General features: G+C 41.2%; 1 long non-coding RNA gene across 1 annotated transcript; it reads left to right on the forward strand.

Moving 5' to 3' along the window:
- The first annotated feature begins 10,584 nt into the window (after positions 1-10,584).
- On the forward strand, positions 10,585-15,877 carry LOC143844321 (uncharacterized). The gene is made up of 3 exons (XR_013233953.1): positions 10,585-10,725; positions 13,936-14,059; positions 15,804-15,877. It is a non-coding gene; the product is annotated as an uncharacterized LOC143844321 (long non-coding RNA).
- The last annotated feature ends 598 nt before the right edge of the window (positions 15,878-16,475 follow it).

A 16,475-nucleotide genomic window follows, 5' to 3' on the forward strand; every position in this document is an offset into this window, starting at 1 on the left:
ACAACCCTAACACTGTTTTTTGTAAATGACCATAGCACACACGAAATACTACAATATGTAAGACACAGGAACACCCTGCACAATTAGTGCCCAGGTGTGCCATTAGTGCCATCTGTGCATGGTTCTCACTTGGATAGCTGTAAAATGTTCATTGCCATCATTCCCTTTCTATAAAGCATCTGTAACCCCTTTAGCCCTCTTAAAATCTTGACCCGTTAATTCCCTCTATGAATTAGCTATTATAGCAGTCCACCACCTATCCCTCCAATATACTTTTATCTTAAAAGATGTCATTTTCTTTCTTAAAGAGCCATATTTGAGCTCCTGGTCCTGTCATTGTAAACTAATGTGCTGGTCACTCTGCAGCCTGTGCATCCATCAGCTGACCACTTCATTTAAATGCCTTCCCAACTGGGGAGGCATTAAAATTGAGTAGGCGGTGCGCCTGCCAGCAACAGCTGATCAGTGTACCTGCCACAGTTAATGGAGGTGGCCAGTATGCCCACCAGCTGATGACGAAGCCCCAAAATTTTTCAGATTAGGCTGAATTGATTTGGCCAAATCCAAAAAGTTAAAGGGGTATTCTTGCCTTTCAAATATGGCCACATAATTTTTGGTTAAATCTGAAATTGTATGATTTTTTTTTGGTTTTGTACATGCCTAGAAATGCCTGAGGACAGAGTTGGATGTTGGGCCTTTGTTCAGAAAGTCATCATGAGTTGGAAATGACTTGATGGAACCCAACAACAACACTTAGATAGCCTATTAAAATGTATAATGACCTTGAACGCTTCAATAGTTTGCCATCATTATATATTTTAAAGCTTCACTTTACTGGAAGAAACCACTGGATTCACTGGGTCCTTCTTCTAACTAAATAGACATAGGATCAGGAACAATGAACTCCAGTTTCCCCTTTCCTTGTGTTTTCATGTACATCCAAGGCATGTTCACTGACAGATTGACCCAGTGCTTCTACCTTCATCCTTTCCATCATTGTATAGTATAAGAATGCAGCTGTGTCTCAGTAATATCCAAATGCCACCTAGTAAAACACATCTTACAGGTTCAAAATTTCTAGTCTTTTTTAAACAGACTCCCTCAAACTGAAGATCAGCCAAATTCTGTAACTTCCTATACCTAATCCTATTTCTTTGACAAGGTCATAGACCAGAGTTTCTCAACCAAGGTTTTATGAAACTCTGGGGTTTCATGGAGTCCTCCAAGGGTTTTGCAAGCTCAGAAGGGAAAACAATAATTTAAAAATATTTTTACTGATTTTTTAAAAATCTTCTGCTTAGTTGACCATATTCTGCCCTCCCTGCCAGTGATTAGCCTGAAAGGGGAGGGAAGGGGAGGTGCCTCAGCCATAAACATCCTTGTTGCATCCTTGTTGCAGGTGGAGTGACTCCATTTTATTTTATTAGTGATGATGACTTGCATACTGTAAACATATAACTTCCGGGGCATGACAGAGAGGCACATCCTGAAGAATGTTTCAGGGGTTTCTCAACAGTAAAACGTAAACAGTAAAAAGGTTGAGAAATCCTGTCATTGTCAGGAGCAGTGGTCAGGAGCAGACTGGCAGCGATGTCTCCAGATTGCCCCTGGCTGCGCTGGGTGGGCGGGTCTCCAGATTGCCCCTGGCTGCGTTGGATGAAACTCTGGTCTGTCCTGGTGAAAGCCCAATTGGAAGGCGCTTCGCGCCTTCTAATTGGCCCCTCACCTGACTGGCTGGAATTCTTGTTGGCTCCTGTTTCTATCCTGGACTCAGCCCAACCCCCCTTAGCCTTACTGTTTTATTTATATCACTCCTTGAGTGGTTTACAGATAGTGAATTCCATCGTGCTAGCCCTTATGCTTAGGCTTGCTGTGACTAAAGATAAATATAGCTGTTATATCTGGACACAGAAATCAATAGATAAACCCTCAAATGTGCACAGTATCTTTGAGTACCAGTCAACAAATTGATTCATTGAAGAGCCACTTGGACAAGAAAGAACCATGAGCAAAGAGCCAAGAAGTCAGGATCCCACCTGGGAGGCCTTGCTTCCCTATATGCCTTTCCTCAGTCTTCTTTTGAGCCTGTTTCAGAGAGCCAGGGGATATCCCTTAGGGTGCAAGATTTATCCCAAGTGCCTGTAATTATTAATTCCTGGTAGTGGTAGAAAGTATTGTAAATTTTCAGCCAATTGATGAGAAGCTCATAAGGTTTTCAAGATAAGACATGTACAGAGGTGGTTTGCCATCACCTGACACTGGATTGGTGGCCTCCCATCTGAGAACCTACCTCCCCATAAATGCCAGTAAAAGCTGACAAGCTATATTGATTAAGAGTGGGAAGGGAAGTTCTTGTTTCCAACTTCCTTTCAACCACCACCTTGTTAGGTAACCATCAGAAACCCTCATCCACACAGCAATACAGCAGTGATAATGCCAGCCTACCTTATCAAATTGTTGTAAAGGTTACAGGGACAGCAGATGGGAAATACTTCACAGACTGGGGGGAAAAAATTCTCTCTACATGCTGTTGTTCAGTACAGTCATATCAATTCAAAAGACAGAGCAAGAGCAAAGGGAAGAATATTTTTACATATTCCTGGCTTCATTTCAATAATCTCTACCACTTAGTGTATGCCATCATTTGATTTTTACATTTGTGTCCCTTGTACTTCAAATTAGAAATACTACAGCCAATTTAACAAGCTCATATAGTCGATGTTGACATTTCAATTACATCCACTGTATATAAACCAAAAGAAATCAATAGGCTTTTGCTTTGCTTGCCTCAAATCTGACCTTGAAATTGGTTCATATTTATTTCATTTTGTTTTACTCCACTCTCTTTTGCCTCCATATACACATTTAATTTCCCAACTGTTGGCCTATGATTGTGGTAATGAGCACCATTGTTCTATGTTGCAAATAAATTCCAAAATATGCTGTCAGCTGATGAAAGAGAAATATGATTTTAATTTTGTTTTACTCGTTCTTGGGTACACATCAGTAAACTAATTATAAGATACACCACAGCTACCTTTTCTATGATAGAAGGATTGCTGATTACAAGTTTTGTCTTAAATTCCATCTGATGAATCGCAGTTAATTGTAGTGTAATTGCATAATCCATTTTAAGTTTTAGAGCAAAACAAAATGTGCCATGTTATAGGGTAGAGTGAAATATCCCAATGTTGGTTTAGTGTGTATTGTTTTTGCTTTGGAAATGTAGTAGCAGTTCACATTATCACCTCACCTGAGGTATTAATTAAGGCCTTGCTATTCTATGTCAATGGTCCCCAACCTTTTTATCACTGGGGACTGGTCAACACTTGACAATTTTACTGAGGCCCGGGGGGGGGGTAGTCTTTGGTTGAGGGACGTTGCCACTGCCTGAGCCCCCTGCTCCATTTGCTTTCCAGCTGGCACCCCTGATTTTCCGCCACCCACTGGGAGGCGCTGCCAGCAGCAGCTGCATAGTGCCATGCTGAGGGGGAGCCTCAGCCATGGCGGCCGCTGGGGACCACCAAAGGTGAGCAAGTGGCAAAGTAGCAGGGCAGCCCCCAAGGTGGCAGCCAAGGAGGAGGAGGAGGAGGAGCCGTGGCCCGGTACCAACTAATCCACAGATTGGGACCGGTCCCCGGACCGGAGGTTGGGGACCACTGTTTTACGTAAATAAGATTGTATCGCTGTATACTCTTATTTAGGAGTAAATCCCATTAGGCTCAAAGAAAATATGCATAGAATTGAGGTGCATATCTAAAAAAAAACTTAGCTAGGATAAGAAAGGAGAGAGCTAATTCATATGACTGGGACTTAAGTGATATTTGGTATTGTGGGTTAACACATGCTCATTTCTGACTCTTTAAAGTAAGGAGTTTTTAGCCAGGATAAAAAAGATTGTTCTTTTATACAGCAAACAAACAATACTCTTGTAGTAGTCAGTTACAGTTTGAAATGGAGATCACTCTCCTAACTAATGTATAGATCTTGTCCAGTAATCTCCGCCATAAGACAAGCACATCATTATTGATTCTTGGGAAGAAAGCACTGTTACAAACATTAATGTGCTGATAAATCAGTTTATTTAATGTGCTGATTTCTTAAGAAGAATTAAAATGTTGATCAAAACAAGGTTTTCAAATTCCATAAATATATATCGAGAGGTTGAAAAAAATCGGCCTGAACTTTATCAAACAACTTATTGTTTTTAATGTGGGCAATTGCTTAACGTTACACAAAGTGAAAAAGATGCAGACTTGGCACTCAACATGTCCTCATGCTCATACATGTGCATTCAAGGCAGGTTTTCTCAGAAGTCAGACCTAATCTATTCAGTGGGGCTCAGTCCCAGGAAAGTGAACTTTGCATAGCAATATCATATGCAAGAGCCCACACATTTACAGGACCCTGGAAACATCCCACCTAGTAAGATATATCGTAGCCACTTACAGTATGTTCTCAGAATGGCCTTTCAAACAGCTCTGCAGTCTGCACTTCAGTCATTCCACTGTCCATGGTTCTGCACAACAACAGGGCTCTACAAGCTTAAAGGAGAAGCCAGTTATCATCAGCTATGCAGAGATGACCATGTCGGAAGGCATTTAGGAAGAAGAGGGATGGAGAAAATTTTCAAATTGCTTCTCTGAAATAATGCAGATGGTGTCATAAAATGGATGCTCCAAATGTACAACCAAAGATGGAAGAGTTCATTTGAAAAGCAAGTTGTTCAAAGTACAAATACATTTTTTCTCATTAATTTTTGAAATTGCATGAAAGTATTCTAATCAGACATGATTTTTTAGGCACTTTAAAAAAAATGGCAGTTTTATTTCATTGGGGAAATATTACTTGAAATGTTGGTGAGATGCAATGTACTTTAGCCCATGCCACACACACACACACACATCAAATCTTGAAGTCACATAATAGGCATGTCTAATAGAAGTTGCCAGGCAACCACATAGTTCTTGTGTGGCTTAGATGATCTGGATATATTTTTCTGGGTATTAAGCCTTATGTGCCAAGGATAATTAAATCAGTTGCTTTTCCATTGCCCCTGCTCTTCAGCTGTTAAGCGAGGGCAGGCTTTTTCTGCCTCTGTAAAGGTCTATTGATTTCTAGTGAAGCTATGAGCCAGCACAGAGACCCATGCAGGATAAATTCCTAAGAGAAAGGCATTCTGGACAAGCTCTGGTGAATGTTAATGTTACATTTGCAACAGTTCTTCAAAAATTTGCACCCCAGAAAACAGGCTGTCATCAAAGTTACAATAACATATCAGCAATTCTCCACTCTCTTTCCCTTTGATGAATGGGATACTAGACCTGTCGTAACATTCTCCCTATTATTTGCAACAAATGAATGGTCCACGGCAATTCTGACTCTCTTGCTGACACATGTAGGTGCAGGTGTCACCGAAGATGCAGAATTAGGGAAACCACTTCTATGTTGTCTTACTCCTGTCAAACACTGACATTTAACCATTCCCCTTCTGTTCAGAAGAACTGAACTGGAAAACCAAGTTAATATCTAGAAGTGGAGCTGGGTGTGTGACAGTTCAGGCATTCACAATCCCAAATGCATCAAAAGTTTTCACACAGGGAAGCAGGAAGAAAGCATTTCTGGGTCCAAAATAAATGCTAGGATTAGCGGAAAATGTAAATAATAAGCTGAAGCTAGTAAAGGCTTTGGGTGGGGGGGATGTCCTCTGTATTTTTTAAAAAACTTTACTTTGTTTATTGTTTGTTTCTCATTATTGCCCTTTCTTTTCCTGGACCTTGTCTGCACACAATAGATAATGCACTTTCAATGCACTTTAGAAGTAGATTATCCTGTTTTGCACAGGAAACTCCAGCTGCCAGAGCACATTGAAAGTGCATTACTCTATGTGTGCAGACTAGGCCCTAATCTCTTACCTCCAGTGCCTTAGCTGAAGTTCTAAACCTGAGCAGATGACCCATGAATCACAATGCTGGGATAGACAGCCCCCCCCACACACACACACTTGTTTACAATCACCATGTAATATGCAGGGTATGAGCACATGAAGAAACTGTATGAACTTTCAGCAACAGTCAGTATTATTGAGCTAGGATTATCATATCCCCCTCCCCAGGGGAGGCAGGGGTCTCCTGGTGGCAAACCACACATCCCCACCACCAATCAGCTAGCCAGAGGAAGGGAACTTTGACACAAAAGAGGGGAATCCTTAGCAACATGTCTAGATCACTGCCCACATGACTCAGGAGTGATGGTATCATTTCTGGGATGCCAGGGCAATGCTCTGGTATTTAGACAAAACTCTATAGTAGAAGCCAAATTTACCATTGTGTTTTTGTCCAAATATCAGAGCATCACTTCCAGGTCTTGTGGGCAGTGACATAGTCATGTTGCTGTACACTGGATAGCCACCCTGCTGCTCACCATCTCTCACTGGTTGCCAGGAGGGATCTGGTAAGCCTATACAGATCACAGGGTGGGGATATATGTGCAGGCACTTCCTCCATGTCTCCACAGTATTCGGATGAGTTGGTGATCACACAGAAGTGGAGGTCAGGACAAATGTGCTGGTGCCTGTTTTCCCTCCATGTGTGATGAGTCAGCATTCAGACTGGTCATTTGCACAGGGTTACAGTAGCTCGGTATACCTTGGATAATGTAAACCCAAGATACTTTAGGTTACATGAGTATCTTTGACATATCTGGAACTATATTTCCAAGAATTCAGCTTGGATAAATTGATGACTGAGGAGCTGATGGTTGACCTCTGCTAGTGCATGGCCTGGCCTGCCATGCTTGTCTGTATTGGTGGTTCCCTGACACTCACACCAGCCCAACGTAAATAGTAAATGAGGAAGAAAGGCTCCATGTTAGTTATAACATCTCCCCATCCCTCTGGCTTCTCTGGAGTCTGAATCAGTTGATGATGATGATAAATAATAAAAATAAATTTGTAAATATAATATAATAAAGCAAATACAAAGTATTACAATTTATAATTTCCTGTAGTTTGTGCCCCTGACAAGAATCCCAAATGGGGGAGGTTTTTGGCAGGAGCCAATCTTCAGCTGCTCGAGCTGCATGGCAGGGAGAGTGCAATGTGTGGGAGGGGGTAGCATGATTAAATATCACACAACTGCAGTGCCCCGCCATTTTGACCACTGTGTGGAAATGGCCATGGTAACCCCAGCAAGGGACTTCCAAGGCAAGTGAGAAGCAGAAGTGGCTTTCCATTGCTTTCCTCTACAGAGTCTTCCTTGGTGGTCTCCCATATAAGTACTGACCCTGCTCAACTTTCTGAGACCTGATGAGACTGGGCTCCGCCATGCCACCTTCCTTCCATAAAATGGATTACATGCTGCTTTTCAATCATTATCAGAGCTGACTTATTTTAAAGAAGTCAGGGGGCGAAACAAGAGGGCCATTCCGCACGAGTTTAATGTAGCAGGATTGTGGCAAATTGTAAACGCTACTAATTTGCAGTTATGCACGACGTCGCACACAATCTGCCACACTCCTGAAACCAATCAGCAAAAAGTGATTCATTGTAGCACTTAAAGGAGAATCCAGAAAAGTGGATTCACCCTCTGAAAAGCGCTACACTCTTGCAAGCAATCTGCAACACTAGCGAAAAAGACCTGTGCACTAACATTGTTGCAGTTTCAGCAAAGTCCCTCCCCCTGGCTCTCTCCTCTGAACTTCCAGCGAAGTGATCAACATTTTTTTTTCTCGGAGCGAGCAGAGAGCAACGAGCCGGCGAGCCTTCATTCACCCAGCAGGGCTTCTCTGGCTGCAGTCCCTCCACAGAGCTGCTTTAAAGCTCCCCTAAGTCACCAAGCACAACACAGCCCCGTTTGCAAGTTCCCTTTATTTTCGGCCGGGGGAGCATGGCAACAATGAATCGGCAGCTCACACGCCAGCTGCCAGCTAGATGCATCTCTACATTAGGAGGAAGCAAGGAATCAAGGAATCAAGGCATATTCGTTGCAACGTGTGTTTTTCTTTTTCTTTTTAAACTGTTCTTAAAGGGAAAGGGGTTTCTCCGGAGCATGATAACACCCGCCCATTGGCTGTTCGTTTGATTGATGGCCAGGGGCGGGACAAAGCACGAAAAAAATTGCTTCGTTTCTAGTGATTGTTGGTGAGACTGGAAACCTGTAGGAAACAATTGAAACGCTACTGGATTCCACTACAAAGGCAGGTATGCGTTACGCCGAATTCCACTATTTTAAATTCCGTTATTTCTTTCTGCAAGCAATCTGCCACATTGATCCTTGTGCGGAATGGGCCAAGAGGATTCCCAAATACATATCACTGAATATTTCAAACAGATAATTGCAACTAAAAGGAAACACAAATCAGTGCCCTCAAAAATCCAAGATACGTATCTTTTTGGCAAGTACATTTGGAGGCTAGGAGGCTTTACCAAAGTGGTGGCTCTCTCTGTGTCTAAGTCCTTCTGAACTCTGAGGTCTAAACTGCAATTAACAGTGATCCTTCATTGTTTTATTTAATGAAGAGTAATGCCTTTGTTTGCTCATCACAGCATCCCCTTTCTTTAAAACTGCATGGGAAAAATGTTCCCCACCTACACCCAAAATATCCATTGTCTCAATATGCATTTTAAGTGTGCTATAATGAATTGAGTTTCATCCCAAAGAGGCTTTTTCTCAGCTGACATGTATTCCGTGTCCTCTTCACTTTAGCTCATTTTGATGCACTGAGTAGTAAAGATCCCTCTTGACATGATGACTTTCTGAGTGACAGGCAGCATACACACACAAAGCAGAATGTCAAAGAACACGGCATGATAAAAAACCAACCTTACTTCAATAAAGTTATGATAATGCCATGCCGCTTAAAATTCTTGACAGGCAAACCTTGTAACTCAGAGTATATCTACCAAGCTTTATATGTATTTGTATGAGGCTGGTTTCACTGGGCCTTGAAGGACTTAACCACATATTAAGTACAATTCCCTCCCCCCCTCCCCCCTCCCTCTCTCCCCCCTGGGTTTACACAAAATTATATAGCCTATTAATAGAAGCACATTCAAGTTGAGCTATGAACACTACCAGATGATAAGATAGCAATATACTATTCCAAGATGTCAGTTCAGTAGCCCAGAGTCTTTACTGGAGTCCTTTTTTACTATAGTTTACTGTTGTAAAATACAGGGACTAATTACATGCTGAATTTTCCATGTTAAAAATGATTCTGAGGCTTGGCCCTTACCAGTTATTTTGAAAGTACATTGCCTAACTTGTGATATTTTGCTGCATAAGGATTTTAGGGACATTCAGATTCTGTTAGCAGACAACAGAGCAATCTGGAGTCTCTTTTCGGAAATGAAGTTGAAGTTTAAGAGAAGCAACTTACCAAACTGAACCCGGATCAACAGCTATGCGGGGCAGCCCAAGAGAGGCTTGATTTTTTAAAAAATAAATAAATAAAGGTCTTTTGCCTGATTCAGGAAGAGCTTCTTGCAACCCACAATTGCTCGGCTTGATAGGCAACATAGCTACAGGCCTTTGCTAGAGCAGTTCTTCCTGTCACTAAAAGCACCAGAGACCTTTGCAATTAGTCTAAGGATGAAAACTTTGAGAGACAGGCCCCCACTTTTTGTTCTGATTCTGTGGTGCGCAGAATTTTTTTTTTCCAGGGCTCCATTCTTCTCTGCTTTTGCTGGTTTTGACCATTATGAAACTTCATTCTCCATCCCTGTTGTACTTCACCAAAAGAACTGAACAGAAACGATCAAGAAATTATTATCAGAATGACTGAGACAAGGAGTTTCCTTCCACTTGTGGCAATTCCAGTCTACATCTGGGTCACGCATAGATTCAGTATAGCATGAAGGAAGAGAGCCAGCAAAAGGTTAAAGAAGTTCAATAAATACTAGCTGAAACGGCAGCATTCTCAATTTCCTAGGATTATTCCTGCCTTGTGCCTTTAATGGATTGTGTTCATGTTTGCTCTTTCTTGCACTGTGAGTTACATAAATTGCTATGCAAGCACAAGATAATGTTTTCAAATCTACTCATTGGCCCATTTATCTACTGCACTGTAATCTGCCAGAAGATCAGGGAGGGAGAAAAGGGGAAAAAGCTTCATAAAGCTGTGAATGTCAGCTCCCTTGGGCAGGCAAGGTGTCATCAACTCCGTGCTAGCTCTGCTGACTCATGCAAACATCTATACTCAGAAGCATTAATTTTCTTAGCGCTACAGTACATTATGTGCTGGAAAGGGATAAGAAGGCAGCAAAGTCATCTGGAAAATATAGGCTAAATTTGTACAGCCTGGATAGAAAACATGAAGCTGGTGGGCAACCGGGAAGCTAAATAACATATTGATGATATTTTTAGAAATTTAGGGCAAGTTCTACAGACATTGTCCTGCCTGCTGCCCCCAGAACTATCAGTGAGTTATCAAAGAACAGCACGAGGTTTGCAAAGCTGATGATTCTGCTAACTGAAATGCAAAACAGTTTGCAAGCTCCTTTGTTTGCACTGGATGGTATTGCATGGGGCAGGCTAAACTAGCAGGCTAAACAGGCCCTTCTCTTTTGAACACTATTCAAGCCCTGGCTTGTCCATGATGCCCCAGCCACATGGATCGGACTTGCGTAATTCCGTCAGTGGACTGTCATTTCTGACTGTTCAATCGATTGTGCCTAATTTCCACCAACAAAAGCCAAAGTTGCAAGGCTGTTCAGTTTTACAGACTGTAAGTACATATTCTCTTTATCTGGAAGGAGGACAAGGTTTTTTTTGGTTTGTGGTATTAGTTTGTTTTTTGCGTGGGTGCCATCAAAAAAAGAGGAATCATTTTAAAATCACAAACAAATTAGCATTATGCAAAGTAATAAAAGCCTTTTGGGTACATTTTTTTTTGAAAAAGGGATCATGGTATATTCAAGGTTCCCCTTCTTTGTAAAAAAAATACTTCATTCAAGAAAAAAAGAAGAGATGTTACAGAAAGGGTCCTCTGTCTTTTAAGATAAATTACAGAATAATTGGTTTATACCATGGCCCAGGGGTTTATTATTGAAAGTGTGGATTGTGCATCTCTTGCTCGTTACGTATGATTCTATTAAAAGACAATGGCCAGAGTTAAAAGTCACTTAGGAAGAACAGAATTAAGTGGGACAGAGCTTGGTAAATGTTTATGATTTACTTATTTATAATTATATTCATAGGACTGCCCCTTCCAGCAAGCTAGCTCGGTTAACAACATGACATAATAAATTATAAATATTTTAAACAATAAAACAATTAAAAGAGTTTAAAACGATTCCATTCAATTCTATTACAGCCGGTATATGGAGGCCATTTCATTCAGATACTTCTCTCATTCCAGGGGAGGGCTCTTGCATTACTGAACATTTATTTTGTTATTTCCTATTTTACACCCAACGGGGAACCAAAGCACCTTATAATAGAGAAACAAAATACTGAACATTTATTTAATGTCTTATTTTTATCCCCAGTTGGGGGGGGGGACCAAAGCATCTTACAAGAGACAGACAAAAAATGGAACAGAAACAAACGGGAAACGGGGACGCTCCTGCATGTCAAGCAGGTTTTCTTCCTGTCTGCTAATCGACCTTCCTTTCTTTAGCACATGACTCTTAAGCCAAAGGACAATAATTCTTTGGCCTACATCTCTATGTACACTCAGATATTAAGTACCTGTGAACAAAGGGTAGAAGAGATTAAAACCACCTCTGTGGGATATTATTCAGCTGCTGTTAGCCAGCAAGCTACTAGTGTCTTCCCCAGTTCCTCCCCTGCCCAAAGTTTTAAGACTTAACCACCTGTGAGCAGAGAAGAAATGCAGGAAGATGCTATTCACATGTTGCTAGCTTCAGGTGACTAAATTTCTCACTTTGGTCGGCAACCTTCTGCCCCAGCCTATGTATCTTAAGGTAAAGGTAAAGGTATCCCCTGTGCAAGCACCGAGTCATGTCTGACCCTTGGGGTGACGCTCTCCAGCGTTTTCATGGCAGACTCAGTATGGGGTGGTTTGCCAGTGCCTTCCCCAGTCATTACCGTTTATCCCCCAGCAAGCTGGGATGGAAGGCTGAATCAACCTTGAGCCAGCTGCTGGGATCAAACTCCCAACCTCATGGGCAGTCAGCTTCAGACTGCATGTCTGCTGCCTTACCACTGTGCCACAAGAGGCTCTTACAGCTGCTGTTAGCCAGCAAGCTACTAGTGTCTTCCTCATTTCCTCCCCTGCCCAAAGTTTTAAGCCTTAACCACCTGTGAGCAGAGAAAATGTAGCCAAGCTTAATATATAAATAGTGCTTAAATTGCAAGTTAAATCAGAGAACCTATACTGAAAGCATTGGTTTCTGGGTAGCTATTTGCTCAGGAAATGAAAACGAATTCTCATCTGTTGATATAACTATTAAAATGTATTTTAACAGCCTAATGGAGCCTTCCCACCGTATTTATTGCTAGGGAAAGCAGCTCACTCTAACTGCCTGCATTTATCTGATCAATTATACATAATATTATTAATCATACATTTTTAACATTTTAGAAAACCCATACAATGCTGCAGTGCTTAATTCATAATTAACTTTCTGCTTGTGAATTTGTGTCAAGGCACATTAGTACTGTTATCATTAGAATTTAATTAAAACACGTACAAACAATAATCCATTTTTTCTTATTAAATAAACTCATTTAAAACATTCCACAAGTTTCTCAAGACTTTCTCAGAGTTTATGAGGAGCCTACATCTACATCATGTGAGGTGGAATATGGACAAACGTTGCAGTGGGTGTTCATTGAATCCTCTACATGGCCACAGGTATGCATGGCCACCCTGCCATGGGTAGGATGCAGGGCAGGTAGGGCTTTTCTCACTTCTGCAAAGTCTGGAAGGAGACATGGGAGTGGGCTCTGACTGAAACAAAAGGAGAAACTAACACTGAGAATGCTTAAATGGGGATGTTTGTCCAGGTAAAGTTATTTTCTGTAGTTCCATGCAATGCTGAAGTAGTGCAAATAAAGAAATTTAGTATAGTTTAGTACAGTAAAGCCCTAACTGGTCTGGGACCTTTGTATCTTCAAGTCCACCTCCTCCAGTATGTGTCCCAAAGGACATTAAGTTCTAGTGACTAGAACCTACTTAGGATCCGTGGCCTGAAGGAGATCAATCTGGCCTCAACCCAATCAGGCCAAGTGGAACATTCTGGCAAACGAAATCAGAGACCTGCATGACCTCAGATAGTTCCTCAGGGCTTGTAAAACAGCATTCATTGTTCCACTAGGCCTGTGGTTGAGGCCCAGCATTCTGATATCTAAACCCGTTGACCTCTCCATTTGCACCTGCAGATCTCTGCCCCTCAGTGAGGGGTATGCTGTTATGACCCCACAATCCCATATGATAGATTGTGCAGTAGTTGTAATTTAATTTTATCATGTTTAAATTTAAACTTTTATAATATCTGGTAGCTTATGATTCATCTCATTGTCCAGTGTGCCATTCACTGGGGACTGGTTTATAGTTGTACTGTAGATATCATATATGCTCACATATTGCCTGTTTATGTATCCTATATTTCGCCTGAACTATATACATCTTTTGGGTTTTCTATGGCCATGCTTCTTATATTCTGTTCATGCATTATGCGGCTTGTTTTGTATTGTGCAACGTTATTTTCCAATATAGTTAGTATATTGTTTTCCCAGTGGCAGTCATAGATCCACTTTGGAAAGGGGTGGCTTAGAAGTCTAAAAATAAATAAATAAATAAATATGAATCCATAGCAGCAGGTAGGCTTACCAGGTGCCTGCTAATAGTGGGCAAACTCCTGGTAATTATTGCAGATGCCTGCTTGGTACTTATCTGGTCAGCAGATAGATGCAGGTCCACAAAACTGTGGTAGGGATCTTCATCACCAATTGATTATGTCTCTTCCAGTGTGACATGGGGACATCACTCGATCCTTTACCGAGGAACCATAGAGTTTTGTGACGAGGGCTAGAGTGGTGTTTCAGGTGTGCCAGAAGTGACATCATCAAGTGGTTACAAAGATCACCCGCCAGTAAGTACCCACCTCCCCATCTCCTGCCTGTCCCAGGCAACCCTCGTAGTGGAGGCTTCCTACTTAGAGAGAGCTAATTAAAGCCAATGTCTTGTATACCTTATGTACCTCCCCTTTTTCTATACCTATCCTTCCCTGACTGATTCACTTCCTTCTTCCACATGATGTGTCCATCACATTTTGCATATCAGTTTTTGCAGTACCCAATGAGTTTCAATAGGGGCTGCTGTCTGTTCCAGCATAATCATGAAGTTGCATATAATTATAAAATAATATAAATAACATTTCCAACTGAGTTATTAAAAATAAATTTCAGTGATAAAAATTAGCAGCATATCAGTTTACTACTTCCTGGTCCACTGCTTATTGAATTAGTCTCCTTGTCTCTTGGATGGAATCATAAGGGCTTGAGGTAGAAAAAAATAATTTAGAAGGCATATATGTTTATGATCTTCCAGCACCAAGAGAGAGATCAAACTCATGATTTTAAAATCATCCTTCAGAAGGAAGCACCAAGCGGAAAACAATCTGCTTTCTCTCTACAAGATATGTTAAGTCTATGGGAGTATGGCAAAGAGTGGTTTGGCTATGTGCAATTTTTCAAGGTGAAAGAAAATCCCTGTCAAATCCCAGCAGTGAAAGAAAATGAGAAAGCATGATTAATAGCACCGTTGAAAGCAACAAAATAAACCATAAAACCTAAACTACCTAACATTGTGCAGAAAGCATGTAAAATCACAAGAGACTGCCCAATGTGTATAATGGTGGGAGCCAACAATATATATCAGAAATGTATCTGTTTGAAATGCAAGGGTTGTTTTGAGCACTTATGCAAATGTGCATTTCTAAGAGTCCACCCAACACAGGGACAGGGTGATATTATCAGACTACCCTTCATAGAAGTGAAGGACCACGAAGCCACAAGAACTGCCTAGTAGAACCAAGAATGATATATGAAGCTAAGACCAAATCTAGACTGTAGGTTCATTTCTTCTCAGTACTGTTTGCCCTACTTGGCAGTGTCTGTGGTAGAGAATGAGATTCCATACTACGACCCTTTAACTGAAGTTACCATGAATTGAGCCAAATACTTACCTGCCAGAACAGCTTGAAGAAAAAGAAGTCATCCATAATTACAAAACAAAAAGTAACAGTTATTACTGTATGTAACTGGAGGGACACATGGACTTGTGTGTTATGATTCCATGTGCCCGGCTGCCACACTGCCCTGTGACTATCTAGGCCTCCCTGGGCAGCATGGTGGTGTCCCAGCCTCCTCCCGCAATGGCCTGTGCTGCTCCAGCTGGCTGCCTGCCGCAGCACCCCACAGCTGCCCCAGACCCTTCTGGCGTGCTCCCTGGGGCGGGGCTACAGACATCATGTTCATACCCATTTCCATCCCAGGGGCCATTCCAGAAGATGTGTACCACATCATTAAATGTTTACCCATTATTTGAATCCTGTGGAGATCCACTTCAAAGAGGTGATCTGGTACACAAAAATAGTTATTCAGTTAATATCCCCCTCTCTTGTCAGTCACAAGTGTTTTCTTTACATATAATTCTCTATTTATCAGTCTAAAATACCTCCCAAATCGATAACTTACATTTGCACATAATATGTAGTTAATTGAAAGCAGCAAGACTTCAATCTCTTGACAGCAGAATAGTGCCCAGCTTAACACACACACATCCCAGTGTATTTTGAATTACACATTTTCAGTGCTTCATTTGATTCTCACCAGGTGTTTCTTTGAAACAAGTACCATAGTGATAGAGGAAGAGCAGCAAGACAGCAGAATTCCAACATGAAGCCAGGTAAGTAATTTTTAAATTAATGGGTTTTGCTCACAGGCATTTGCCAGATCATCAATAGCACCCTAAGCAGGCCATCATTCCCCCCTCCATGTTGTATTCTAGCCTCCTACTGCAATTCAGAGCTTCACCACATGATCACCATTAATTCTGTCAGAAAGGGCTAGATGCTAGCCATTTAGTCTCTTCATCAGAGGGCTTAAAAATAAAAATCCTGGTATATTGGATCAAAACAATGTGATCCTTCAAAAAGTGGGGCACCAATGTTTGTTGTTGTTTTTTTAAATCCTATAAAGGTAAAAATATAAGTAGGTAATGATATTTTTCAAAGCTTTCTTATAACAGAGAAAAAATACTAAAAAAAAAAAAAAGAATTATCCAAATATTTTGGGAATGACAAAAAGAAACCCCCTCCTTCTGTTTGCCATCCAGCACTTGATGCAACTGTGATAACAAAACTCCATATAAATGTCTAATCTTGCATTGTGGTTGCTATAGAAGCTAACCATAGTCTCCAAACTCTACCCAAGGGTTTTTCAATGTCTGTATGTGCTCAGATGTCACACCTAAGATGATTTACCTCTTATATTATGATAAAGAAT

This window comes from Paroedura picta, chromosome 9 (assembly GCF_049243985.1).
Source record: "Paroedura picta isolate Pp20150507F chromosome 9, Ppicta_v3.0, whole genome shotgun sequence".
NCBI lineage: Eukaryota > Metazoa > Chordata > Lepidosauria > Squamata > Gekkonidae > Paroedura > Paroedura picta.